We start from the raw sequence: 25,635 nt of genomic DNA on the forward strand, positions 1-25,635 counted from the left end.
GCCGATGTATTCTGAGGACATGGCAGAGCCTTCTTCCTGGCTTCTATAATTACACGTGTCCCAGAAACCCTGTGTAATGTTCAGTATAATCTCGAATTTCTGGGCACGGCTCTTCCCCCATGTATAAAGAGAGGATACACTTTCCACTTACTAATTTAAACTCCTTCTAAAGCACATTAGGGGGATTTAGGAAGTTGGGGCCTGTCACGTATCAAATGATAATCTGAAGTTAAGAGTTACTATCTCCAACTCATCCTCCCCAGGTCACTCCAGACGGCTCGCTTCCCAGTGGGCCAGAACCTTATGTGCAGTCCCAGGTCCTCTTGGTCTCAACTGTCTCTGGGACCCTTATCTCTCTTTTGAGGGTTTTCTTTGACTCTGGGCAAAGAGGCTTTTCTCACCTCTTCTGGACTGAGGTGAGGTGCCAAACCTCAAGGAGTAGGATCTGGATTTCCCAGTGATTGCCAAGGGGCCAGATGCACAAGCCAGAAGCTCAGAAGCAATAATTCCCCATGGGGCAAACTTTGAGCAATGAGAGATGGAAGACAGAAGGGAGCCTACATGTAAATTTCCTCCCTAACAGCTCTCCTGCAGCTTATTCCAAGACGCAGCATTTTTGCAAGGCCGGTTGTAGGTGTTCTGCTCTAGCCAAGCAGTTGACTATGTCTCTTTGTGAAGAGGCATGGCTGATACATCGCCTTGTATTGCTTCCCATCCTCCTCTCCTCATTTCTTATTTCCCTCACTTTTGCCGCCCTGGGATTGCACCTCCCAGTGAGGCATTAACACTCAAGCTTTGCCTCAAGCTTTGTTTTGTAGAGAACCCAGGATAGAATAATATCAACAGTAATAACTAGAATATTTTGAGCACTTATCATGTGCCAGGTACTGTACATATATTATCTGCTAAGTACTTTACATATATTATCTCATTTAATCTTTTCAATAATTGTGTGAAGCATATACTACTGTTACATTTTAGTGATGAGGAAACTGGGACCCAGAGAGGTTATATAACATGCCCAAATGATAGCATTAGAAATCACACATGGGAGGATCAAGTGCAGAGCTCGACACAGAGTAAACCCAGGGTCAGTAGGGGGATCATTAATCTGTATATTTCTTACTAGCACCTTTTCTTCTAAAGCATTCTTTCCAGTGAATCACTCACTGAATACTACCAATGAAGAAATCAAAGAGGAAATCAGAATATACGTCAAGACAAAATGAAAATGAAAGCACAACCCTTCAAAAAATCTATGTAGCAAAAGCACTTCTAAGAGGAAAGTTTGATACAGGCTTCCTCAAGAAACAAGAACATCTGAAACAACCTAACTTACCACCTGAAAGAATTAGGAATAGCACAAACAAAACCCAAAGTCAGCAGAGGGAAGGAAATGTAGAGAGGAAATAAATAAAACAGATCAAAAAGATGATAGAAGGCATCAATGAAACCAAAAGCTGTTTTTTTTGAAAAGATAAGTAATTTTGCTTATCCTGTATGTCAGAAAGTATACAACGGTAAAAAAAAAAGACATGGTTCCTGCCATCAGGGTGTCCCTGATGATAATGTAGCCCTCCAGGTTGTGACTGAATGAGCAGAAAGCGAAGGTGACTCGCTGATTAAGAGAGCCTCTCACTGTATGAAACGGGCAAAGCTGAGGTTATCTTCATTTAGGGAGTCAACTCACCCTTTGCCCTAGTTTTTCTTAAAACGTACTTGGACCCTTTGCATCACAGACACCTACTTTTTTGAGCTACTGAATCCATATCTCTGGGGATGGAGATTTCAAAGCTGCAGAATTGAGACAGTCTCTGAGACATTTATATGCTTACTAAAGTTTGGAGCGCTTTCTTGGTCCAAAGCCCTGAGAGGTTACCCCTCACACCCTACCTGTTTCGAAGACAGGTGTATTGATGCAGCCTGGTCAGCAGGATTCCCCCATAGGGAGCCAAGTTGGGACTAGGTGGGTCCCACAGGCTTGGCTACAGCTGCTTTGCGGGATGGAGGATAATGGAGGATACTGGTGGTGGCACAGTGGCAATTTCTTTGCAGAAATGGCTGGCTGCCCAGGTGTCTGCTTGCTTCTTCCCCTTGGGCTCTTCCTTATATGGGCACAGCAGATACCGCCCCACCTTAGTTAAACAATGACTCCATCCTGGGGCCTGGAGAGAAGATATTGGATTTAACTGCAGATCTTCCCCGAAGCCAGTCTCCACCTGATCCCATTTCACTTCCTGGAGTCCCGAGCTTTCAATTTCTTGGCTGCCTGATCTGTAAGTGCCGAATTCTGAGGTTTCCAGGTGCTAATTCAGTTGCTTTGTTTGAGCTTCAGGGACTTTTCCTTCAGAGGAAGAGCTGAGAGAAGAGGGAAGTGCCCTTCCTTGGTGCCTCTTCTCACATCCCAAGGGCCTTCACCAGGTGTCACACATCGAGAGCAGACACTCAGAGTAAGTCACACCACATGGGCTTTGTGCAGGAAGGGCATCTCCTTTTGACAAATATAAATGGCAGACTCGATGAACCCTGGGCGTGGAGAGACCCGGGGAAGGTCTCTGTATCATTCGTGCTTAATGGATGGTGGAGAAAGGGATGAAGCGTGTAAGGCAGGCACTTCCTGACTCCAGACCCCTGATAGCATGGTCCACTCATGTTGTAGGCCTTGATTGAAAAAAAATGCACAGCCTAGAAGTTGAATTCTTAGGACTTCAGGCCTGAGAGGCAGCCTCTCCGATAGCTCTGAGGGACTGCTCCAAAGAGGTAAGGGAGGAACCAGGATTTATAGGAGTTTTTGTAACAAAGACCAGGTCGTTGAAACGTCAAAAGGTTACCGTTAATGAAAGAATCAGGTATCTCAAGTTAAGTAATTTGGCACTTTTCTGTTTATGGGAAGAGGCGTGAGTTCAGGCTCCTTGGAATCATTCCTTTGATATGCACCTCGGCTATCTATTGCCAGTATCCATTCTTTCTCAGCCTGAGTCCCCCTCAGGGTGCACTGTTGGGGGTGGCCGCAGTGTCCCAGGTACTTGGCAGTGGGCAGTCCTGTTCCTCTCCATCCATCCAGGGCTTTTGTAGTGGCTGATGACTGCAACACCCTTTGTCTACTGACATAGCTGGCAGTATTTTTCTCTCACAATATAAGAGGGAAAACTCGTCTCTACTGATGAGACATGGGAGGCCCTGCTAAAGAGTGACGGGTAGTGGAGCGTTTGCCAAGAAAAAAGGTGGCGAAGTGGTCCAGGCAAGGGTGAGCGTGGTGAGAAAGTACAAATCCCAAGTGGACAGCTTGAGGAACTTGCATGAAGTGAAACCCAAATCACCCACAGACACTTTAAGGGCTGACATTACCAGCAGCCCAAAGCCCCCTTGGGGATCTCCTTCCCATTACTACCCTCCAGGAGAGCCTCAAGGTAAACTATTCCCAGTCCTGTGCCTTTTGATAAGCTCTATCCTCTTCCTCTTTTAAGAAAACAAATTCAGTGTTGATTTAGGGGATTAAATCAAAAGTTCCTACAAAATATGACAAAGGAGACTATTGTGGTGGGGCAAACAGGTATACAGAGTATTTGCCATGTAATCAAATGGCTCATCTAACAGATTTCATGGGTTTTTACATTCCTCTGTGGGTGGAAAAAGTCAACAAAGTGAGATGATTTTTCTTAGTGGTAAGAAGTGTAAAGTGCAAGCTCACTCAGCTTTAGTGCTGTGGTGTGGGCTGTGCTCTGTATGAATCAGGCAAGTCATATTCTTAGACTCCGAGCAATAGGTGACAAGTCTAACAATATCTTCAGGAGAAGCATTATAAATGAAGCTGGTTAGTTGGTATTTCCTGGAGAGGGGAGGTTCTGAAGAGCTCTGGTACCGTCGTTCTTTATGTTTCAGTGTAGAAAAGAATTCAGCGAGAGGAAAAGTGACGGGTAAGAAGTGACTTATTAGAATAGGATGCTTGTGAGTTTACAAACGGGCAGGTGAGAGATGCCACACCCTGGGAACTTACCGGGCTACAGTTTCGTAATCCAAGGAGAAATGGAGGGGTTGGGGGAAGAACTTCCTTGGCTCATGCTTCCATCATCAGCTCCTCCTCCAAGCTGAGCAGGGGAATTTTCTTGTCCCTTCACGGTCAAGTGTATGTGTGTGTACTCAGTCATGTCTGACTCTTGGTGACCCCATGGACTGTAGCCCACCAGGCTCATTTATGGAATTTTCCAGGCAAGAATGCTGGAGTGGGTTGCCATTTCCTCCTCCAGGGGATCTTCCTGACCCAGGGATTGAACCCGTGTCTCTTGTGTCTCCTGCACTGGCAGGTGGGTTCTTTACCACTGTACCACCTGGGACATGGTCAAGCTAGGTCCATAAACTATTGTTTTTATGTGTGCAGAGAGTATGTCCTAGGGATCCTTACCTTATTTATCTCACTGGGCAGGACATGGGTCCCCTGCCACCACTGTTTTCTTGTCTGGGGGCACGTCTCATGCTTCTGCCACATGGTTTTGTTGCTAAGCGAGCGTGCTTGGCTTTGTGGTTAAGCAACCCTGCTTTCTTGAGTAATCATTAACTTACAGGGGTTTCCCATATTTTTTGTACTTACAATCCCCTAGTGGGATAAACTATTTAATCACCTATTTCATGCCTTTACTCTGTCTCTATCATAAACTCAAGTTTTCAAACCAAAATGTCCTGGCACAATCACTTACTTATCGTGGAATTTTGGACAAGCTACTTAATGCTAGGAGACGGAAATGGCAACCCACTCCAGTATTCTTGCCTGGAGAATCCCATGGACAGAGGACCCTGGCAGGCTACAGTGCATGCGGTTGCAGAGAATCAGACATGAATGACCCGCATACACACACACTTAATGCTAAGCCTGTTTCCTTAACTCCAAAATGGAGATGATAATAGAATTTAACTCATCAGCCATCATGAGAATAAAAAAAAAAAATGCAAAGGCAGGTGAATTGCTTACTACCATGCCTGACACACGGTAACTGTGCAACGATGAGTGGCTATTATAGTGGCTATTTAGTGAAGCCAGACATAGTACCTGGCTGGTGGGAGTTCAGAGAACTACTGTTAGGAGAGAGGTTGGGACCTCCAAGGTGGAAACCATGGCCTCTTTGGGGAAGGATAAAGGAAGGATAAAGATGATGACTCAGGCTAGGGAAGGAGAGCTTGACACTGACGAAGAGAAAGTCCAGAAAGGGAAAGGAAACCTGTCTTCATTCATTTCATAAAATTCTGTTTCCATAACAAGGAAGTCTACATAAGCATTGCCTGAAGAAGCCAACTGAGACCAGCATGGTGTGCATCTATCCGGTGTCCCTCATGTTGCTGACCTGAGAAATGCAGAGGCGTCTGGCTAAGTGGAAAGGAGCTGTGCTTTCTTCATAATGAGGGGGCTGAAAGGAGATGGGCCCCTTTCCTGCCTTCTGATACGGTGACCATGGTGGAGAGGGATGGGGGGACCCATGTCCTGCTTGTGCTAAAGAAGCAGGAAGCCAGCACCCTGAGAGACATGTGTATGTGTAGGGGCAGGGCCCCTGGGCACTGCTCTGGCCCGCAACACTCCAGCATCCTTCAGGACAAGGGCTCCATCATTGGACACCCAAGTCCATGAAAGCACAGTCCAGGGGTGATCACTGTCATTGCAGCCCGAGAAGGATGTGTGGACCAGCACTGTCCTGAGGCTACAGTGTGGGTGAGATGACGGATATAGGACTGTGATTGCTGTTTCCTTCCTGGGTTGCATCCCCAGGAAAAAGTTCTCAGAAACTGGAGGCAAGAAGGCTTAGGAGCCCACACACACGAGGGTGGCTTGGGGAGGATTAGAGTCAGGTTACTCCCCAAACTTTCATTCTTGAGCTCCCCCAGGGGACTGTGGAAAATTCTCCCTTCTTTCTGAAAGGAGATAAATGGGATGGGGTAGGGACAAGTACAGATTAGAAGGATTCAAAGATGGTTCAGAGTGGCCTGCAGAGAGAGGAAGGGCATTTGGTAACCAGGTGCGGAAAGGCTGCGCTTGCCCAGAAAAGTCAGTGATTGACCTTGGAGGTGAGCAGAACTCAGAGAGGAAGAGGCAGTGTGGCCAGGACAAAGGATGCCAAGCAGGTTCCTGTAGGGACCAGGAATCCACCAAGCCTGATGGCAGTGTGGTGACCCAAGGACGAAAGAGCAGATAAAACCAAGGGGGGTCTTGGACTATAGGAACAGAAAAACCAGACCCTTATCGTCCTTCCCTCCACTGTGTTGTAACTATTAATGGATTTCAGGTCCTCCTAAGCAGTATAACCTGTCTCCCCTCCTACTCCATAGGGAGAAGATGTTTGCCTTACTCTTTCCACCCCCATCACCCAGTATATGTGCCTCATCCAATCAGCAAATGGCCCATAAGACCCCTATCCCACACCTTGTACCCTGGGTATAAAAGTGGAATAAGGACCCCTGTTCAATGTCAGTTCTCCCTGGAGCTGGCCCACTGGTCTAACAGTCTCCCACTCTAATAAACTTTCCCTCTCATTCTGCCTCACATCTGGAAAATCTTTTCCAAACTGCACCCAGACCACGACAGGCAGCACCAACCCAAATTCATGTGGGGGTATGGCAGGATTGCTTAATTTTGAGTGATTCACCTGGAAAGAGGCTGTCAGTCCTGATGGCAGAGACCTTCAGAGATCCAGGGACCCTCTCAGAACACAATCTCAGAGAACCCTGTTAGGCCAGTGCAGCTTCTGCCTGGGGATCTGTGGGCTCCCCCATCTGTCCTCTAAAGGACGCCTATGCTCAATTGGGAGTACAGAAAGAAAGGGATGTTCTGAAGAGGTTAACAGAGCAGGTAAATGAATCCCCAGGAAAACAAAAGGCAGAGAAGGTGGAGAGATTTGGAGATAAAAGGGGAAACCCTACGTATAAGCCGGCAGAAAATCTGCACTATGCTCCTAACTGCCCATTGACACACTATGGAAGATAATCAAAGTAATTTCATTATTATGGATGCTGGCACCCTCAAAAAGTAACTAAATGAGGATGTTAAGACTGCCCAATAGGCACTTCCCTGGTGGTCCAGTGATAAAGAATCTGTCTACCAGTGCAAGGACATGAGTTTGATCCCTGGTCTGGGAAGATTCCACAAGCAGTGAGGCAGCTAAGCCCGTGAGCCACAGTTACTGAGCCTGTGAGCCCTAGAGCCTGAGCTCTGCAACAAGAGACGCCACTGCAGTAAGAAGCCCGCGCACTGTAAGGAGAGAGTAGCCCCTGCTTCCCGGGACTAGAGAAAGCCTGCCCCCTGGCAGTGGTAAAGACCCAGCACAGTCAAACAAACCAACTGCTCAGTACCATGTCCAAGGAATACACAGAGGTGCCTCATAAAGATGAGACTTCCGTCAAGCTCAGATATGCCGGTTATGATTCCCAAAAGCCAATGTGGGAGGTCAAAGCAATAGTCGTGCCTCCTTGATGAGACGATGCCCCTGGGAGGGGGAGGCATCCAAACCTGTGAATATTTTTATCCACCTCAGAGCCACACTTAATCTGGAGAGGGCAATCATTAAACAATGGGCAGAGTCTGGAGAGAAGTACCGAGTGCTCAGTGGCAAATCTTAATCTGAACAATCAAGCTTTATTCATTTTCTAGTCACTCATCATGTTAACCTTTTATTATGCAAAACTGTTGATTCAATTGCACAATGTAAAAAAAAAGTATTTGGGACAATTTACAAGCCATATTTACTAGAGCGGCTAAAAGGGAAAAAAAAAGAAGAACCAGAAAGAATTTGCTGAAGAGGATTCTCAGGCTGTGTTCAGATGCTCAGTGGAAAGCTGAGCTGGTCATCCAGGAAGCTGACTGCCTCCTCCAGTGTGTGTTAGAGAACTAGGAGCAGGCCAGGGCTCCTCTGCTGCAGAGAAAGCAAAGCCTTCCTATCAGCAAACTGGGGCATAACAGGGTTTCCTGGAAGTGAACTCTCACTTGGTGTTGTTCAGTCGCTAAGATGTGTCTGACTCTTTGCAACCCCATGGACTGCAGTGTGCCAGGCTGCCCTGTTCTTCACTGTGTCCTGGAGTTTGCTCAGACTCATGTCCACTGAGTCGGTGATGCCATCAGTGATACTGTCAGTTGCAGTTCTCAAACTTAGGTGCACAAGAGTCATTGGAGGGGTAGGGGTGTGTTGAAAATGAGGATTTTCAGGCCTCACCCCAGAAATTTGTGCTCAGTAGGTCTGGGGTGGGGCCAGAGAATCTACAGGTTTGATAAGCATCTCAAGAAATCAGGCATTGAGACTGAATACCTGGAGTAGCCTGGTTGAGGCTGGTCCACTACTTAGAAAGCCAATCCCCTGACCACATGCACACATGGTCCCTGCCGAGACACTGGTGCTATAAGAGGGGTCCTCTAGCCTTTACACAGTCAAGGTGGGGTTGCCCTCGGTGAGCTCAGCCCGGGGCCCAGTGAGTAGTAAGTTAGGATCAGTCCAGCAGGGGGCAGAGTAAACTTGTAGAGGGGATTTCAGGGAAAGTCATCAGCCTTTCCTGTCTGCACCTCTGTTAGCCAAATGATTCTCCACTCTTCCTATGAACTAGAATTACTTGGGAACATTTTTAAAATGTTTGTCCCTGGGCCCCACTCCTGATCAGTCAAGTCAGAATCTTGATTGAGTAAGGGTGCTCCTGGCAGTAATATATTTGAAAAGATTCTCAGGTGATTCTAGTACGATTGAGAACCACAGGTTTCTTTCTCACCTCCTGGGTCCCTTCTCTCCTATCTCCCTCCTGGGTGGCGGCACTTCCATTGCAGTACTCAGACCACACGGTCTGGCTGCCTGGAGGCCCCAGCTCTGCTGCCCCTCCAGGCCTGCTCTTTCTTGGAGCCCCCATGCCTCTCCTACACATACTCCTCTCTTTGCTCTGGGTGGTGCCGGGGGAGGATGCCAGCCTTCAGGAGTCCTAGAGGGAGAAGGCAATGGCACCCCATTCCAGTATTGTTGCCTGGAAAATCCCATGGACGGAGGAGTCTGGTGGGCTGCAGTCCATGGGGTTGCTATGAGTCAGACACGACTGAATATCTTCACTTTCACTTTTCACTTTCATGCATTGGAGAAGTGTTCTTGCCTGGAGAATCCCAGGGACATGGGGGGCCTCGTGGGCTGCCATCTATGGGGTCACACAGAGTCGGACATGACTGAAGCGACAGCAGCAGCAGCAGAGGGAAGTTGTGCAGGTCTGTATCCCCTTTGTACAGTGTGTGGATGACTAATGGCCTAATGGTCTTGGGGCAAGTTCCAGAGAGACAGACTCTGAGATTTACGTGCACAAGGTTTACTGAGGAGTGTTGTTGGGATCAGTGCTTTCAAGGTAAGGGGATGAAGGAAAAAGGACAGGATAGAGAGAGGTTATGGACAGAAGTAAGTGGATAGAGGCCATCACAGCAAAGGTCTCAGCAGACCTCACAGAGAGCAGGTCTAGACTCTGGATGGCCCAGTGAGGGCAAGCCTTTTATATATACCCGACATGGACCAGTGATGCTGCTTCTGAGGAGGGAGCATGACCTTGGATAAGGTGTTTCTTTTCTGCCAAGGGCAATTCAGGGAAATGCCTGGAGAGGGACTCAACTGAGAGTCATTAATTGTTAACATTTTCAGCAGAAGGGGAAAGCCATTCAGGACCAGATGTCTCAGTCCTGAACCAGGATCTACCCACCACACCACATCGTCCACTACACCAACTGTGACTGTGTCTGTGTGCACTCAGTCACGTCTCACTCTTTGTGACCCCATGGACTACAGTCCGCCAGGCTCCTGTGTCCATAGGATATCCCAGGGAAGAATACTGGAGTGAGTTACCACAATTTAAAACATAAGAGCTTCTCTGACTGATTTGTTAAATCTGTTTTTATGCACCTGGGCTTCCAAATAACATTCCCCTGCCTTGTCTCCCACGCTCGATTCAAGGTCCTGGAAGTGCCTCACCGGAATTGGGGAGGACTCAGGAGCACAGCCTAGAAACCCTGGGATCCAGGATCCAGAAGTTCATTCCAACACTCACCTCACAGGAGTTGAAAATGCTCAGAAGAGCTTTCTCCTCCTGGGGTATTTTGCCCTCTAGGAGCGCCATCAAAACTGGAACCAGGACCTTCTCTTCTCCACCTTGTTCTCCTCTTCCTTCTTTTCCAGCTAGTAAACACAAAGTATTATCTTTCAAGCTGTAAATCAATATAAAGGATTACAAAGAGATAAGAGCCTCATTCTTGAGAAATTTACCAAGGGGAAAAGTTCACCACTAGACAACCCTTACTATGCCAAGGCTATTTGGTTCAGACAGTAAAGAGACTATTTGCAATGCACGAGACCCGGATCTGATCCGAGAGTTGGGAAGATCCGCTGAGAAGGAAATGGCAACCCACTCCGTATTCTTGCCTGGAGAATTCCATGGACAGAGGAGACTGGCGGGCTACAGTCCATGGGGTCTCAAAGAGTCAGACATGACTGAGCAACTATCACTTTCATTTTCATGCAAAGGGTTAAGATTTTAAAGCAGACACACCCTATTCCTGAGAAATGCTTATGTATTAGCAGATATAGAAAATAGTGAGTCTGGTTCACTGTTTAGATAAATGTTCCCTTCTCAGATAACCGTACTGATCACAGTAGCACCTGTTAGCAGTTTAATCTTGACCCTGTAGGGACTTGTATAATTTGAAGGTGTGTTTTTTCCTGGCTGAACCTGAGATACAATTGGCTATGACATAGGCCCAAGAGAATTTCTCTTAGTTTCAAATTTTTATGTGAGACTATACCATCAATTCATGGGAAATAGATGGGGAAACAGTGGAAACAATGTCAGACTTTATTTTTGGGGGCTCCAAAATCACTGCAGATGGTGACTGCAGCCATGAAATTAAAAGACGCTTACTCCTTGGAAGAAAAGTTATGACCAACCTAGAGAGTATATTCAAAAGCAGAGACATTATTTTGCCGACTAAGGTCCATCTAGTCAAGGCTATGGTTTTTCCTGTGGTCATGTATGGATGTGAGAGTTGGACTGTGAAGAAGGCTGAGCGCTGAAGAATTGATGCTTTTGAACTGTGGTGTTGGAGAAGATTCTTGAGAGTCCCTTGGAATGCAAGGAGATCCAACCAGTCCATTCTGAAGGAGATCAGCCCTGGGATTTCTTTGGAAGGAATGATGCTAGAGCTGAAACTCTAGTACTTTGGCCACTTCATGCGAAGAGTTGACTCATTGGAAAAGACTGATGCTGGGAGGGATTGGGGGCAGGAGGAGAAGGGGACGACAGAGGATGAGATGGCTGGATGGCATCACTGACTCGATGGACGTGAGTCTGAGTGAACTCTGGGAGTTGGTGATGGACAGGGAGGCCTGGCGTGCTGTGATTTATGGTGTCGCAAAGAGTCGGACATGACTGAGCGACTGAACTGAACTGAACTGAGACCTTCTAGGGGCTTCCCTGGTAGATCAGTGGTAAAGAATCTGCCTGCAATGCAGGAGCCCCAGGAGACATAGTTTTGATTCCTGGATCAGGAAGATCCTCTGGGAACCCACTCCAGTATTCTTGCCTGGAGAACCCCACGGACAGAGGAGTCAGACAGGCCACAATTCAAGCATTGCAAAGAGCCGGACGTGACTGAAGTGACTTATCATGCACACACGTACCTTCTAGAAAATTTCATATCAAGGATCTTTTAAAGAGTTGTGATCTAAACCCTTCTGAAGGACTGAAGGAAACATTTTATTTTACTTTGTTATTTTATTTTATTTGAAAGGATTAAGTAAGATTTCGCTAGACTGAATTTGGATGTGGTTTGGAATCCTGCCTGTTATGATAGGGATAGAATAGGCAAATTTCCCGACAGGCAACATTTCATTTCTGAAACTTGTTTTAAAATGTGTTTTTAATCTAGTTGGTTCCTCAGGAGAATCATATGCAGACAGTAAGAATAGCCCTGGTTAACTTGCAGACAATCTCCTTCTAAATGTCAGACTATCTGTTTTTATGATCATCCCATGTGTTTGGGATTGTCCGCGTGTCTAACCCCTTACACAGACAGTCAAAGCACTTTGTTTTGGAGAACACTAATTTGAAGGGAGTTTGTAATTCAGAAGAGTAGACTCAGTATTATCTGTAAAATATATCCAGAAATTTTTTTCTCCCGGTTTATCATTGGCTCTCGGTGTTTGTGTGTATATTGGAGTGCTAAGTAGATCAGAAAGTCTTTAGGTGAGTCATGTCAATTTGGGATCAGTCAGGGAAAGTTTCCAGGAGGAGGCAGAACATATGGGCTGTAATTTTAGGAGGAGAGTCACATGGTTCAGCAGGGAAGAAAAGGGAGAACTTTCTAGAGAAGACGGAAAGTTCATGGGTGGTGAGTAGAAAGTTGGTTTGTCTGAATCGAACAGAGTCCAAATGCAGCAGGAATAAAGGGCCTTGTCTAAAATCAAGATCACTGGGAGTTGAACCAAGATGGTGATATAGCACTTCTTAGACTCACCTCCTCCTATTGCCACACTGAATGTACTGCCACACACAGAGCCATTACCTCGGAAAGAAATCTAGAAACTAGCTGAGCAACTTCTACTACTACTAAGTCGCTTCAGTTGTGTCTGACTCTGTGCGACCCCATAGACGGCAGCCCACCAGGCTCCCCCATCCCTGGGATTCTCCAGGCAAGAACACTGGAGTGGGTTGCCATTTCCTTCTCCAGTGGATGAAAGTGAAAAGTGAAAGTGAAGTCGCTCAGCCATGTCTGACTCTTCGAGACCCCATGGACTGCACCCTACCAGGCTCCTCAATCCATGGGATTTTCCAGGCAAGAGTACTGGAGTGGGGTGCCATTGCCTTCTCCAGAGCAACTTCTACACATAAGGAAAAAGAGATAATACCTATTTTGAGATGGATAGGAAAGGCTGAGACACACGCTTGTCATAAACCCTACACCTGGAGTAACATCATACAATTGAGAGGGAACTCCCATCTGCCAGCTTTTCAGTGACGTGTGCAGGTTTGGGACCCCACAGTTACTGTCCCAATTCTTAAACCTTCCACCTGAGCGATAGGCTCCCAAAACATCTGGCTCTGAAAGCCAAGGAGGCTGTAGCCAGGAGACCCACAAGACTGTAACAGAGGGGCAGCTGTTAATGGGCATGCAAGCATTCACCAGGACCAGTTCCCCAGGGTGAGTTCAGAGGGAGCTGAGAAAATCACCCACATCCCAGTCTTTCCTTGAAAGTTTTCCATCTGAAAAGTTTCAAAGCTGCTGCCTGAGGGTCAGGTTGCTAATTTAGAACACATCTTGGGGCTGTTATGATCTTCTTCAGGGGCTGGATAGCAGGCAGACACCTCCAGCGCTGTCTCTCATAACTTGCTCCAAATCACCAGTTTCTCTCAGAAAGAAGCTTGGGCACACATCTGCACCCATGCTTTTGTGGCTGTTCCCCAAGGTGCATATCCCCAGATTGCCTAGGTCTGATACCCAATGGGGCTTCCATTCATGAATACCATAAGACTATACCAATCAAAGGAATTTTAACTGACTGTCCCCTCAGGGCTCGGCCCAGAGGAGATAGACAAAACGTTCATTTCCCAGTCTTCTGAAAAGACCTCATCTCACGAGTTGCTGCCAAAGTGTCAGCCTTCTAATTTATCACTTATCTAGGCGCTGGCTTTGATCCTCTCAAAGGATCAGGGAAGCTGGTGGACATCTCCTCTGCTGTCTTCCTGTGGTCTGACTCAGATTGCCAGTATCTCCCTGAAAAGAGTGTGTACATACCTCCAGGCTCTCCTTTTTGCAGGTGCTACCCAATGGATGGGTTCCTGCATTGCACGATTCTAATAGCCAAAGAGGCTTCCATTCATGAGCCCCATAGAGCTGTAGCAATCAAAGAAGCAGTGGCAAGCTGAGCACCTGCACCACAGCCCGGTACAGAGGGAGCAGACAAAACTGCCTGTCTTCCAGTTTCTCCCTGGAAGGGGCTTGAGTTCATACTCTCCCAGCTGCCGCCTGAGAATCTAACTTCTCACCAGCCTGCATCTAGGCATTAAACGCAGCCCTCTCCTTTGGGACACAGACAGGTCTTAGCACAGCCACTCTACTACTGGGAGAACAAAGATGGTGGCCTGGACAGTCAGAGAGGTCTGAGGGACAAGCACGAGCTCAGCCCAGGCTGACTGATGGATTTATCTCCTACAGGAGACCACTCTGTCAAGACTGGGAGGGGTGGCTGTTTTATCCTGTGTGCAGAAACCAAAACAGAGAGGCAAAGAAAATGAAGAATACAGGATATGTTCCAAACAAAATAAGATAAATCTCCAGAAATAGATCTTAATGAAATGGAGATGAGATTTACCTGATAGTTCAAGATAATGGTCATAAAGATGTTCACTGTGGTCAGAGAAGCAAAGTGGGAATTTAAAAAAAAGTGTGAAAATGAAAGTCACTCGGTTGTGTTCAACACTTTGTGACCCCATGGACTATACAGTCCATGGAATTCTCTGGGCCAGAATGCTGGAGTGGGTAGCCGTTCCCTTCTCCAGGGGATCTTCCTAACCCAGGGATTGAACCCAGGTCTCCCGCATTGCAGGCAGACTCTTACCAGCTGAACCACCAGGGAAGCCCAAGAGGGAGAGTATAAAAAAGTATAGAGCATACATTCACACAGCTGAAGAATATAATACACAAATGAAAAATTCAATAGAGAGGGTTCAACAGTAGACTAGATCAAGTGGAAAAAAAGATCAATGGAATTTATCCCATCAGAGGAGCAAAGAGAAAGAATGAAAAGAGTGATGATAGCTTAAAGAACTTGTAAGACACGTCATCAAGTGGACCAATTTATATATTACAGAGGTCCCGGAAGGAGAAGAGAAAGAGAAGGGGGCAGAAGGCTTACTAAAAGAAATAATGACTGCAAACTTCTCTCATTTGGGGAAAGAGCCATTAAGACCCAGGAATACCATAAAGTATGAAAAAAGATGAATCCAAAGAGACTCACACCACATTACATTATCACTATATAGTCAAAAGTTAAAGATAAGAGAATCTTATAAGCAGCAAGAGAAAAACAACTTGTTATGTACTAGGGAATCCTCATAAAACTATCAGCGGATTTTTAGAGAAGCTTTGTAGAACAGAAGATAATGGGAAAACATAATCAAGGTGCTGATAGAAAAAGAAAAAAAAAAAACCCTAGTAACCAAGAATATTCTATCTGGCAAAACTGTCCTTCAGAATTGAAGGCAAGATAAAGAGTTTTCCACTCAATCAAAAGCTAAGGCTATTGATCACAACCAGACCAATTTTGCAAGAAATGCTAAGCTGAAATAAAAGGGCACTAGTTAGTAACATGAAAACATATGAAAGTATAAAACTCACTGATAGGAGAAAATATATAGTTAAATTTAGAATATTCTAATGTTGCTGTTCAGTTGCTAAGTCGTGTCCAACACTTTGCGACCCCATGGACTGCAGCATGCCAAGCTTCCCTGTCCTTCACTATCTTCCAGAGTTTGCTCAGACTCATGCTCATTGAGTAAATGATGCTAGTGCTGTAATGGAGTGGGTAAATCATACTAACTCTAATGTGAAGACTAAAATGCAAAAGTGTTAAATAACTATTACTATAATAATTTATTATTGAATACACTACATAAATGGAGAAAGAAATGGCACCCACTCCAGTACTCTTGCCTAGAAAATCCCATGGACAGAGGGGCCTGGTGGGCTACAGTCCATGGGGTCGCGAAGAGTCAGACACGACTAAGCATCTTCACTTTCACTTTTCACTTTCATGCATTGGAGAAGGAAATGGCAACCCACTCCAGTGTTCTTGCCTGGAGAATCCCAGGGACGGGGGAGCCCGGTGGGCTGCCGTCTATGGGGTCGCACAGAGTCGGACACGACTGAAGCGACTTAGTAGCAGCAGCACACTAGTTAAAAGATGCAACTGTGACATCAAAAACACAGAATGGGAGAGGGCTAAAAATGTAGACCTTTCATATGTTAAGTTGTTATCAGCTTAAAATAGACTTTATAAATACAAGAAGTTTTACGTAAACCTCCATGTAATTACAAAGCAAAATCTCATATTGGATGCATAAAAAAAATAAAGAGAAAGGAATCAAAGCATACTACAGCAGCAAGTCATCAATTCACAAAAGAAGAGAAAGAAAAGAGGAAGAAAGGAACAAAGGGATTACAAAATGCCAGAAATGAACAAAGTGGCAATAGTAAGTCAATGCATATCAATAATCAATTTAAATGTAAACAGACTAAATTCTTCTATCAAAAAACACAGAGTGGCCAAGCAAAGAAAATAATGAGACCAAAACACATGCTGCTTACACGACACTCATTTTAGCTTAAGGGACACGGTGGACTGAACATGACAACAGCATTCCACGCAAATAGAGACCAAGAGAAAGCAGAATTAGCTATACTGATATTAGACAAAACAGACTCTAAACCAGAGACAATAAAGAGAAATAAAGAAGACCATCATATAACAGTAAAGGGACTAATTCACCAAGAAGATAGAACACTAGTAAGTATTCATGCACTCAGCAGAGGAGCACTTACATACCTGAATATTAAATGACCCAAAGAAACAGATATATAATAATAGTAGGAAATTTCAATACCTCACTTTCATCAATGAGTAGATCATCTGACAGAAAATTAATAAGGAAAGATTGGACTTAAGCAACATGTTAGATCAGATGAACTTAAGAAACATTTGCGGGACATCCCATCCAAAAGCAACAGAATGCACATTCGTCTCATGCACACACGGAACATTCTGCAGTATAGATCACATAATAGAGCATGAAAAAGGCTTGATAAATTTAAGATAGAAATCATATCAAGCCTCTTTTCTGACCACAATAGTATGAAACTAGAAACCAATTATAAGAACAAAACTGAAAAATTCACAACTATGTGGAGATTAAACAACATGCTCCTCAATACCCAATGCATCAAGGATGAAAACAAAAGAGAAATGAAAAATATTGGTGTTAGCTGAAACTATTGTGATAGTCATTTCATGATACACATAACACAAATCCTCAAGCTGTATGCCTTAAACATATACAGTGATACATGTTAATTATTCTTTAAGAAAACTGGAAAAAAAGAAAAGCCACTGTAAAACAAATTAAAATGGAAACCCAACATACCAAAAGTAGTGAGATACAGCAAGAGCAGTTCTAAGAGGGAAGTATATAGTGGTAAATATCTACATTAAGAAGGAAGAAAGATCCCAAATAAGCAAACTAAGTTTGTACCTCAAGGAATTAAAAAAGGAAGAACAAACTAAGCCTAAAGTTAGGAAAAGGAAGAAAAGAATAAAAGACCAGAGTGGAAATAAATAAAATAGAGTGGAAATAAATGAAATAGAGAGTAAAAAGACAAGAGAAAAGATCACTGAAACTAAAATCTATTGTTTTGAAAAGATAAACAAAATTGACAAAACTTTAAGTAGACTCGCCAAGAAATAAAAGAGGACTAGAATAAAATTTTAAATGAAAGAGGAGACATTAAAACTGATACTACAGAAATACAAAGGAGTATAAAGGACAACTATGAATAATTATATGCCAACAAATTGAAAAACCTAGGACAAATTGATAAATTCCAGAAACATAAAACTTTCTAAGGTTTAATCATGAACAAATAGGATATATGAACAGATCAATTATAAGTAAGGAGGTTGAATCAGTAATCAAAACCCCCCAACAAACATAAGTCCAGGGCCATATGGCTTCACCAGTGAATTCTACCCTTTAAAGGATACCAACCCCAACCAGTAACACTGGAGAAGCTGAAGTTGAATGGTTCTATGAAGACCTACAAGACCTTTTAGAATTAACACCCCAAAAAGATGTCCTTTTCATTATAGGGGACTGGAATGCAAAAGTAGGAAGTCAAGCAACACCTGGAGTAACAGGCAAATTTGGCCCAGGAATATGGAATGAGGCAGGGCAAGGGCTAATAGAGTTTTGCCAAGAGAACACACTGGTCATAGCAAACACCCTCTTCCAACAACACAAGAGAAGACTCTACACATGGACATCACCAGATGGTCAACACCGAAATCAGATTGATTATATTCTTTGCAGCCAAAGATGGAGAAGCTCTATACAGTCAGCAAAAACAAGACCGGGAGCTGACTGTGAATCAGATCATGAACTCCTTATAGCCAAATTCAGACTTAAATTGAAGAAAGTAGGGAAAACCACTAGACCATTCAGGTATGACCTAAATCAAATCCTTATGATTATACAGTGGAAGTATTTAAGGGACAAGATGTGATAGATAGAGTGCCTGATGAACTATAGACTGAGGTTCATGACATTGTACAGGAGACAAGGATCAAGACCATCCCCATGGAAAAGAAATGCAAAAAAGCAAAATGGCTGTCTGGGAGGCCTTACAAATAGTTTTGAAAAGAAGAGAAGCGAAAAGCAAAGGAGAAAAAGAAAGATATAAGCATCTGAATGCAGAGTTCCAAAGAATAGCAAGAAGAAATAAGAAAGCCTTCCTCAGCAATCAATGCAAAGAAATAGAGGAAAACAACAGAATGGGAAAGACTAGAGATCTCTTCAAGAAAATCAGAGATACCAAGGGAACATTTCATGCAAAGATGGGCTCGATAAAGGACAGAAATGGTATGGACCTAACAGAAGCAGAAGATATTAAGAAGAGGTGGCAAGAATACACAGAAGAACTGTACAAAAAAGATCTTCAAGACCAAGATAATCACGATGGTGTGATCACTCACCTAGAGCCAGACATCCTGGAATGTGAAGTCAAGTGGGCCTTAGAAAGCATCACTATGAACAAAGCTAGTGGAGGTGATGGAATTCCAGTTGAGCTATTTCAAATCCTGAAAGATGATGCTGTGAAAGTGCTGCACTCAATATGCCAGCAAATTTGGAAAACAACTCAGCAGTGGCCACAGGACTGGAAACGATCAGTTTTCATTCCAATCCCTAAGAAAAGCAATGCCGAAGAATGCTCAAACTACTGCACAATTGCACGCATCTCACACGATACTAAAGAAATGCTCAAAATTCTCTAAGCCAGGCTACAGCAATATGTGAACCGTGAACTTCCAGATGTTCAAGCTGGTTTTAGAAAAGGCAGAGGAGCGAGAGATCAAATTGCCAACATCCACTGGATCATGGAAAAAGCAAGAGAGTTCCAGAAAAACATCTATTTCTGCTTTATTGACTATGCCAAAGCCTTTGACTGTGTGGACCACAACAAATAGTGGAAAATTCTGAAAGAGATGGGAATCCCAGACCACCTGACCTGCCTCTTGAGAAATTTGTATGCAGGTCAGGAAGCAACAGTTAGAACTGGACATGGAACAACAGACTGCTTCCAAATAGGAAAAGGAGTATGTCAAGGCTGTATATTGTCACCCTGCTTATTTAACTTCTATACAGAGTACATCATGAGAAACGCTGGGCTGGAAGAATCACAAGCTGGAATCAAGATTGCCAGGAGAAATATCAATAACCTCAGATATGCAGATGACACTACCCATATGGCAGAAAGTGAAGAGGAACTAAAAAGCCTCTTGATGAAAGTGAAAGAGGAGAGTGAAATAGTTGGCTTAAAGCTCAACATTCAGAAAACGAAGATCATGGCATCCGGTCCCATCATGTCATGGGAAATAGATGGGGAAACAGTGGAAACAGTGTCAGACATTATTTTGGGGGGCTCCAAAATCACTGCAGATGGTGACTACAGCCATGAAATTAAAAGATGCTTATTCCTTGAAAGAAAAGTTATGACCACCCTAGATAACATATTCAAAAGCAGAGACATTATTTTGCCAACAAAGGTCTGTCTAGTCAAGGCTATGGTTTTTCCTGTGGTCATGTATGGATGTGAGAGTTGGACTGTGAAGAAAGCTGAGCACCGAAGAATTGATGCTTTTAAACTGTAGTGTTGGAGAAGACTCTTGAGAGTCCCTTGGACTGCAAGGAGATCCAACCAGTCCATTCTGAAGGAGATCAGCCCTTGGTGTTCTTTGGAAGGAATGATGCTAAAGCTGAAACTCCAGTACTTTGGCCACCTCATGCGAAGAGTTGACTCATTGGAAAAGACTCTGATGCTGGGAGGGATTGGGGGCAGGAGGAGAAGGGGACAATAGAGGATGAGATGGCTGGATGGCATCACCGTCTCAATGGACATGAGTTTGAGTGAACTCCGGGAGATGGTGATGGACAGGGAGGCCTGGCATGCTGCGATTCATGGGGTCACAGAGAGTCGGACACGACTGAGCGACTGAACTGAACTGAATCCTTCTCACAAAAAAAAAAAAAAAAAAAGCAGAAGAAAAGGGAACATTTCCAAACTCATTTATAAGGCCAGCATTAAAATGTAAACATAGATTATCTCTGAATGGTGGTGTTATGAATAATTTTCATTTTCTTTTACAGTCATTTCTAAATCATTCATAAAGCATGTATATTAGTCTTAAAATTAAGGAAGATATTTTAAAACCATTTTTGCCACTATGAAAAACAATATGGTAGATCCTCAAAAATTTAAATATAAAATTACCATATGATCCAGTAATTTCATTCTTGGTACATGCCCAAAAGAATTGAAAGCAAGGCCTCAAGCAGAAGTTAACACACCCATATTCACAGCATTATTTGACAACAGTCAAAAGTGGAAGCAACCCAAGTATCTACTGATGGAAGAATGGATAAACAGAATGTAGTATAAACAACTGAATAGTATTCATCCTTAAAAGGAAGGAAATCTGTCACTTGTTACAACATGAATGAACCTTAAGGACATTGTGTTAAGTGAAATAAGCCAGTCACAGGAGGACAAATACTGTACATTTCCACGGATATGCGGAAACTTGACTAGTGAAATTCACAGAAACAGAAAGCAAAATGCTGGTTACCTAGAACTAGGGGAGAGGGCTATGGGGAATTGCTCTAATGGGCACAGAGTTGCAGTTTTGCAAGATGAAAAGAGCTCTGGAGCTGGATGGTGGCGATGGTTGCATAGTCACGTGAACGTATGCAACATCACTGAATTGCATACTCAAAGTTAAAATGGTAAATTTCAGTTTATATTTTGTTGGTTAGTCGCTAAGTCGTGTCTGACTCTTTTGCAACCCCATGGGTTGTAGCCCACTAGGCTCTTCTGTCCATGGGATTTCCCAGGCAAGAGTACTAGAGTGGGTTGCCGTTTCCATCTCCAGGAGATCTTCTCGACCCAGGGATCTAAACTGTGTCTCCTACATTGGCAGGCAGATTCTTTACTACTGAGCCACCAGGGAAGCCCCCATGTTATATATATATATATATATTTGACATATTTATATATATATTTTTTAACCACAGTTTTTAAAAGTGTATTTTCATCTGACTTGAATTAAAATCCAGATAATGCCAGGTCCTAGATAAAGTGATAAAGTTGGTGATAAAGTTGGCAGGCAGTGGGCCACATGGGCCTCGATATCCCAGCTGAGCTGTGATGTCAGAGGAGTCGTGGAAAAGAGACACGGAGAGTACGGGACTGCAGGAGAGCCAGTCTGGCAGTCACGCTCAGGATGAACTAAGTGGGGGGAGGAGGAGGAGGAGAGAAGTAAAAGCCAAAAGTCATCCAAAGCCTCACGTTCTGGATGCTCTGCATAGGCCTCCGCACTGATCTAAAGAGAGACAGGCCAAGAGAGATTCACCCAGGGTCTCAAAGGCAGCAGGTGGCAGATCCCTGCCTTGAGCTCAGCTGTCTACATCTCACCTTTTTCTTTACACCATGCTACTTCTTACATATATTATAAGTGAAAGAAACCATAAGGAACGGTGGGAGAGGAGATGAGGACATGGGGAATAAGAAGAAAGTAGGGGAAAAGAGAGAAAAGAAAGGAAATGCCAGGGGAAAGGAAGAGGAACATCAGATCTGCAAACAAGAACAAACTTTTAAATAAGGCCCTGAGTCTGCATTGAACTTTTGACAATTATGGTTTGTCAGCACGGTGACTGATTCGTAATTATTTTATGGGATTTTAGCAACTCTCTTGTGTAACTGTCTCAGAGAAGTTGCAGAGCTGTTAATCCCGAATGTTTATTACCTACCATTCAATAAATAGCTTAATAAATCTAAAGAAGTCCAATTTATGGGGATGGTTATAGCATGCTATTCAAATTCCAAGCAGTTACAATAAAACCACATCTATTGATGGTAATGCACTTTTAAAAATTTGATATTGGAGGATGCTGGAGCTTGACATCCCTTTGAGCTATTCCTTGCTCTGTGTTTGAGCCATGAGGGTCAGAGCAGGACAGAGGTCAGAGGCTGTTGCTGGGTTGCTGTCTGCCGAGGCAATGGAGTGAGATGGGTCATAGACTTGCCAGTGTCCATAATGTCTAGGGATCTGGGTTCTGAGAGACAGTGACATGTCAAGGCTGTGTGGCTGTGTGAGCCATTCAGGGCTCACCTCTGAGCCTGCCGTGGTAGAGAGTGCCAGAGCCCAGGCTGGGTGGGCTTTGGGTATCTTCTAGAAGGTGAGTGATTTGGGAAGAGCCAGGAGTGATGACTTCTTTCCTCACAGATCCTGTCAAGATCAGAGACTTCTCTGCTCATTTCCAGGAGCCTGATGCAGCCGCACAGAGGGCTATACATAGAGCATAAAGGAGGGAAACACACACACACACACACACACACACACACACACACACACGATGGGCCCCATGGCCTATGCATTTCCTTTCACTCCCTGACACTTTCCCTTACACCGTCTCCCATTAGGGAGGCATCAGAAAGAAGGTGGTATAAAGAGAGAGCAGACAGAAGTCAAGTGGGAAAGATACTGTCCTTAAGAAAGTGGATCTGGCCCTGGCCTTGGCTCTTGCCATATGGCCTTAGACAAGTCACTCCAACTGTGGGGCCTCAGTTTCCCCTTTCAGTTCTGACATTCTGTGGCTTTATACCTCAATAAAAAGGAATGGCAGGTGAACTAAAGAGACAGACAGAAGAAGTGCTCCACAGAGGAGGAGCCCTGTGTGAATGGGGGACAAGATTCTGTATCATTTATAACCTCACGCCTGTTAGAATAGCTATCATCAGGAAAGACAAGGGATAACAAATGCTAGCAAGGATGTGGAGTAAAGGAAACTCTTGTGCTCTGTGGGTGGGATTGTAAACTGGTACAGCCACGTGGAAAACAGCATGGATGAGCCTCAACAAATTTGCCATCTGTCCCCATAGGAATACATGAAGCCATTCAGAAAAGAATGAAGACGACGACTAAGCTACACAGACGAAACTTGTTTAGAAGCAGCTAAGTGAAGCAATTTAAAATATATGCTTAGGGAGAATGCTGCCCCACAATCAAAGGAGGGAAGCAAAAAGATGAAGGGGTTTTACAGGAGAAATGCTACTTGAAGGCCAAACAAAACCTGGGGAAAATGAGGGTCACTGAATAATTCAGTAGCAAGAAGGCTGTTGGAGATTTTGGGTTAATCCATTTCATTGAAATGATGGGAGCAGAATGTATTATGTAAAAGATTATGAGGAATCAAACATACAGAAAGTAGAAAAAGCAAATATGTAAAACACTGTGATAGAGTATTCCAGCAAACAAGGACTTTGAATGATTGGATATTACAGTCATGGCTTTCATTGACTCATTCAATAAATAGTTTTCAATCTGATAATACATTCCAGGTACTGAACTGGGAGTCATTAGAGAACCCAGAAAAATATAATTACGGCCTTCAAGGTGCTCATAGTCTTATAAGAGAGGCAGATGCAACCACTGTACAAAATTAGCAGTGAAGATATATACAGGTAGAGGTGTGGCTCAGAAGAAGAAAAATTTTTTTCTATCTGGTAGAGAAGTGGGGTATACTTCCTACCGAGATGCCATAAAGCTGGATTTTGAAAGATTAAAAGGAGCTTGCCAGGTGGAAGAAGATAGGAAGTTCATTCCACAGAACTGGGATAAAATGCAATAAAATAAAGGCAAGGAAGAGAATGTATTTTGGGAATTCAAACAACTAGGTATTGTTGAAGCATGAATTGTGTTAGAGAGTGTCAACTGATGGGGCTAAGAGGTAAGTAGGTACTAGATGATAAGTGACTTTAGGTGCCATGTTTTGTGCTAAGAAGCTAGTCTTATCTTTTACCCCTTGTAGGCAGAGATAAAACATATAAGCAAGGAAGAACCAGAATTGAAAGATCTCTTTGATTTTAACTTTTCTCTTTATTGATTCTTTTTTTCCTGATTGCTTGCTGTTACAGTTTAAAGCGAGCCCTTGGTTCCTTTATTTTTCAGTGTTCTTTAATAACTAAGTACTGCTTTTATAGCGTCTTGTATTATTTTGTATGAAGTGTTATATTTTTCACTGGTATATAGCTAGGAAGTGATTTCTTTTTAAATTTCCTCTTTGAAATCAGTGAAATGGAAATTTTAAAATGGAAAGGATAAATAAATCCAAAATCTGATTTTTTAAAAAGAAAAACAATAAAACAGATATACCTCTTGCAAGTCTCATTAACGGGGAAAACAGAGCATAAACATAGACAAGATTGGAAATAAAAAGGAGACAAGGCACTGCTACATTCTTGAACTTTATATCAGCAATATTTAAACCAGAGTAAATGTATTAATTCTAGGTAAAACATTTCCCATTAGAACTGATTTAAGAGGAAATGAAAATCTTGATTTGACCAATTACTAGAGAAGAAATAGACAAACTGATTAGTGAATTATATTTTAAAAAATCACTAGGCCTATACACTGAGATTTCATGTAACTTAAGAAAGCTAATTTCCATTTAACTCTTTCAGATGATAAAAAGAAACTTGATAAAGACAACAAGGAATACAAACTATATCCCAATATTGCTTATAAGTATGGTACAAAATTCAAATGGAAATATTAGCTAATATAATCTGGCAATGATCTAAAGAAAAATATATTGTGATTAAGCAAATTCTATACTAAAGGTAGTCCAGTATGAGAGTATCTATTAAAACAATTCATTACATCATTATATCGATATATACAATTATATAAATAAATTGAATATGTATGTTGTTTGCACAAAACCATGATGCATATCTTTGAATGTATTATGTACATGCATAATATATACACATTTATATTATATATGGTATTTATTTATCTTCAGGTCTCCTGGCTTGCAGGCAGATTCTTTACCATCTGAGCCACCAGGGAAGCCCCATACATTAACCTAGAAGACTACAATCTAAGGTTGAGGAGACTTTGCTAATGAACAGTGGACACCTAGAATAAATAAAATAAAGTATAAACATTTAACTGCATGCAAATTTAAAAAGCAAACCTTTACAGAAAATACAAATTAAAATGACTTTTTATGGGGAAAAAAGATATTACAAAGACATCAGCGAAAATGACAGAGTAAGAACCTTCAAAAATTCACTCCTCCATAAAGGCAATAATAACACTAGCAAAAATGTTTGGAATCAACTCTTTCAGAACTCTGAAAATTAACCAAAGGGTTGAAGAAATCCAAAGAGCATTTATACAAGAAAAGTGGCTGAATTTTGATAAGAACAGTGGACATATGACTTTTCAGTTTGTCCTATTTTCATCTCCCTCTCACCAGCTC

General features: G+C 43.2%; 1 protein-coding gene and 1 long non-coding RNA gene across 11 annotated transcripts in view; one reads left to right on the forward strand and one right to left on the reverse strand.

Annotated features, from left to right (window-relative positions):
* Window positions 1–2,083, reverse strand: part of CAPN13 (calpain 13) — a 106,543-nt gene extending 104,460 nt beyond the window's left edge. For all 9 annotated transcript variants that reach the window (XR_006059147.1, XM_042245950.1, XM_060413847.1 and 6 more), the window contains exon 1: window positions 1,894–2,083. The gene's annotated coding sequence lies outside the window, so the exon portion shown is untranslated. The remainder of the gene's footprint in view (window positions 1–1,893) is intronic.
* A 265-nt stretch (window positions 2,084–2,348) lies between these two features.
* Window positions 2,349–10,226, forward strand: LOC121818949 (uncharacterized). Of its 2 annotated transcripts, XR_009600135.1 has the most exons (4): window positions 2,349–2,450; window positions 5,255–9,211; window positions 9,636–9,824; window positions 9,942–10,226. It is a non-coding gene; the product is annotated as an uncharacterized LOC121818949 (long non-coding RNA). The 2 variants fall into 2 exon arrangements; XR_006059017.2 differs by having other exon boundaries at window positions 5,255–9,824.
* The last annotated feature ends 15,409 nt before the right edge of the window (window positions 10,227–25,635 follow it).

Source organism: Ovis aries, chromosome 3 (assembly GCF_016772045.2).
Source record: "Ovis aries strain OAR_USU_Benz2616 breed Rambouillet chromosome 3, ARS-UI_Ramb_v3.0, whole genome shotgun sequence".
Taxonomy (NCBI): Eukaryota; Metazoa; Chordata; class Mammalia; order Artiodactyla; family Bovidae; genus Ovis; species Ovis aries.